We start from the raw sequence: 4,042 nt of genomic DNA on the forward strand, positions 1-4,042 counted from the left end.
TCACAGCATCATCGGACTGAGCTAGTTGTCATTGCAGGCAATCTCAACACTGTATGTTACAGGGAAGACATCCTCCTCCCTCATGTGGTACCCTTCCTGCAGGCTCATCCTGACATGACCCTCCAGCATGACAATGCCACCAGCCATACTGCTTGTTCTGTGCATGATTTCCTGCAAGACAGGAATGCCAGTGTTCTGCCATGGCCAGCGACGAGCCCGGATCTCAATCCCATTGAGCACGTCTGGGACCTGTTGGATCAGAGGGTGAGGGCTAGGGCCATTCCCCCCAGAAATGTCTGGGAACTTGTTGGTGCCTTGTTGGAAGAGTGGAGTAACATCTCACTGCAAGAACAAGCATGAGGAGGAGATTCACTGCAGTACTTAATGCAGTTGGTGGCCACACCAGATACTGACTGTTTGTTCAGGGACACATTATTCCCTTTCTGTTAGTCACATGTCTGTGGAACTTGTTCAGTTCATGTCTCAGTTGTTGAATCTTGTTATGTTCATACAAGTATTTACACATGTTAAGTTTGCTGAAAATAAACGCAGTTGACAGTGAGAGGACGTTTATTGTTTAGTATGACAACATTTTGTGACATTTTGCGATGTTTTTGTTCGTTTTGGACTTCGGCAAGGGTTTTTTCGGCTGTTCGGGCAACCCATAACAATTTCTGGACGCAAGCCGAAGTCTAAGCCCCTTCATCGAAGATTGGTCAACAGGTATTCTTCAATAAAGTCTTTGTTGTCATTCAACAAGAGATGACTTGTTTTCATGCACATTTTTCATAGAGAAATAGTGCACCAAACATCTTAGTTAAATTGCTTGATTAAGATCTCCTTGGCAAAAAACTCAGAAATCTGTCATAAATTATATTAATTCAGACTATTTTGAGGAAGTGAATACTGGCTACGGTGTCTCAAAATGGACAAACAGTAATATTGCAGCTTGTTTCTCTTGTTTTTTGGCTAGCCGAGTTTGGTCTGGCGCCATGCCGTACTGACACCATTTAGCTGTCACAACCCTGTGTGATTCGGTTCTAGCTAACTAATGCAATGTTGTATTAGTTAGCTAGGGTTTTAAGTAGGTGTATCTGTCTTATTTGTATTTGTTCAATGCCACAATTGATTTCATAAACTGTATTGGCTACATGTTGTAGGTTTGAATCAACCCAAGATGATAAACCCTAAAGTTGGGGCAAAGTGCATGACAAGCAGACCCAGAGAAAGCCAGCTGTTTGTTCTTAACCCCTACATTGTCCCATTATTCCAAGAGCTCACTAAGTTTGAATGAAGACCTTGTGTGAGGTAAGTACACACATACACGACACCAGCTTGATATGTCCCTTGTCCCCTGTCTTTTTACCCACAGAGTAACAGCCCTGGTGCTCTCTGTCTCTCATTCTACTCTTTATTTTTCTATGCTTGTCCTGGAAGTGAGAAGATCTGACAAATAAGAACTGATGAGGATTGTTACTGAGCCCCATAAGGGACACCTGATGCTGACTTCTCTCTCCTGGATGCTCTCCTGCCAAAACTGTCCCGTTGTGTGTTTCATCCCCTCTGAACCCCCTTACCTTGAATAGAGTTGCCCCTGATCATACATCTAGGAATCGCAAATTTTAACTCCATCTCCCTCTCTCTTTGTCTCCCTCCCCCACATCCCATACACATAGGCACACAATATTTTTACATTAGTGTTGTCATGATGGTCTTATTTGGTTGCGTATGTGTTTTTGTTGCTTCTATTGTCAATTTTGTTGTTGATTTGTTGTTAATGTTGTTACCAACTGTATTTTAATAAATAAAAGTATTTTAATAAACAACATAAAAATGTGACTATAAGAAGCGCTCATAATTTGAAATAGGATACATGTCTTATTAAACGGCATATAAAAACTCCAAATAGGCCAGGAGCCAGACAGGTGTGATTAAAAACTACATATTTACCTGGTTGGTTTGATATTAATTGTTAGCAAGTAATACTTAACAAGGACATTTCTGTTCTGTTTAATTCTGTAAAGAGATGGTTTCCACTCTAGCTTCCTGCAGATAGTCTGCTAAAGATGATTGTTTGAAAAAATGACCAAGTCTCACTCAGTGAATTTCCACTACGTTTTTGGGGACGAGGATGGGATCTGCAAATTCACCTGTTGACCGCTCCTGAAGATCTGGGTAAACTGTGCACAGGGGATCATAAATTGGGATCTCAGGGTAAACCACGTGTATTATTGAGCAGCAGGACCCGCCTATGATCTGAGAAGTAGTGGGCACGGATGGATACCAGATCTCTGCTGGGGTACTGAGAGAGGTAGGCTTGGACAATCTATCAATAAGTCATAAATAAAAATTAAAAATAATACAAAAAGAAAAGCCCCTGTTGAGGGTATACTCTGAGCGAGGTCTTCCTTAAGAGGGCCACAGCTGAGGCGACTTGCAGGACTGAGTTGAGTTGATGAGTGTTCTTAACTTCTTGACGCAACCCATTCTCACTATTTTTTCAAAATAAAAGCATGAAATTATATATAAAGACTGACACCTTGAGGAAGCGATAGGAAAAGGAATCTGGTTGATATCCCTTTAAATGGAGCGAAGGCAGGCTATGGAACATGGAGCTTTCAAAATAGAAGCCACTTCCTGGTTTGATTTTCCTCAGGGTTTTGCCTGCAATATCAGTTCTGTTATACTCACAGACAATATTTTGACAGTTTTGGAAACTTTAGAGTGTTGTCTATCCTAATCTGTCAATTATATGCATATTCTAGTATATGGGCCTGAGAAATAGGCCGTTTGGGAACATTATTTTTCCAAACATAAAAATAGTGCCCCCTAGCTGAAAGAGGTTAAGTGAGGTATCCTTGGGCACAATGGTTAATTAGCCAGTTGCGGGCAACCAAATGTCCAGATCCGTAGTACTAGGTTGATCACAGTAGGACTGGTGAGGTTAACATACTAGCGCTGGAGAAAATTGAGCATCAGATTGAGGAATAACGATGAACGATGTCACCTATTGGATGTGCAGGCCCGTAGAGCTCTACAGGAATTTGAATTTATTGCCAAAGACCTGGCACAGCAACGGCGGCACTGTCAAGCAAGAAGGGAATTGGAGGAGGCACGGATGTTCTCATCCTTCCTGGAGAGGAACGGACAGGGAGTTGACCTGACCACCCCTCCACATGGACCTTTCTTTCCCAATCTGTTCCTCTGGTACAGCATGGCACACAGTCCCTAGAGGCTCTGAGGTCAACTGCCAACATGGAGCAAGGGGGCAGGCTGCTCCGCCAACGCCTTATATGCCAGTGATACAAGGTAGACAAAGCACCACTCCTTTGCCTTTCCTCCAATTACCAACAACGGCAAATCATTCTTCTCATCCAGGTCCTTGGCCATGCCAGTCATCAACCATCAGGTGGGAGAGCTCTCACTCAATTCAGGCGCCACCAATGGAGGGTCTCGGACAGTAGGGGACAGGCCCAATGAGGCCACAGTGAGCTCATCAGCAGTCCTGGGTTTATCCTTCATGCAACCAGAAGAGGGAGCCAACATCTTAAAACTGCTAGTAGCCTCAGCCTATGAATTCCCAGACCTAAACTGCTATACTTTGAGAGTGGAAAGGAGAGTGACTTTGTCCTTTTGGAAATAGCATTGGAGAGCCTCCTGGGTATTCACAGCCATCTGTCAGAACGCTACAAATACCAAATACTGATAGATCACTTGCGGTTTCCCAGTGCATACAAGCTGGCCAAATCCTTTATGCACTCCCCAACACCATACACTACCACTCTCTAGGCCCTGAAAGCGAGATATGGTTAGCCAAGCCAGCTAGTCCAGAATGAACTAAACAACATCCTGAACACGTCTCCAATCAAAATGGGAGACCATGCTGCCTTCCAAGAGTTCTCCCTTGCTGTTCAATCCCTGACATTGATGCTCCAATCCATTGGAGGAGAAGACGGGAACAAGCTGGAATGTGGCTCTCGTGTGGACAGGCTTCTTAGCAAGCTTCCAGCCAACCTTAGTGACAGTTTAATCAAACATTGTT

The 4,042-nt window shown here is 43.5% G+C and overlaps 1 long non-coding RNA gene across 1 annotated transcript; it reads left to right on the top strand.

Moving 5' to 3' along the window:
* Positions 1-451: 451 nt before the first annotated feature.
* On the top strand, positions 452-1,814 carry LOC135507355 (uncharacterized). The gene is made up of 3 exons (XR_010450649.1): positions 452-723; positions 1,161-1,308; positions 1,438-1,814. It is a non-coding gene; the product is annotated as an uncharacterized LOC135507355 (long non-coding RNA).
* Positions 1,815-4,042: the final 2,228 nt, after the last annotated feature.

This window comes from Oncorhynchus masou, chromosome 21, assembly GCF_036934945.1.
Source record: "Oncorhynchus masou masou isolate Uvic2021 chromosome 21, UVic_Omas_1.1, whole genome shotgun sequence".
Lineage (NCBI taxonomy): Eukaryota > Metazoa > Chordata > Actinopteri > Salmoniformes > Salmonidae > Oncorhynchus > Oncorhynchus masou.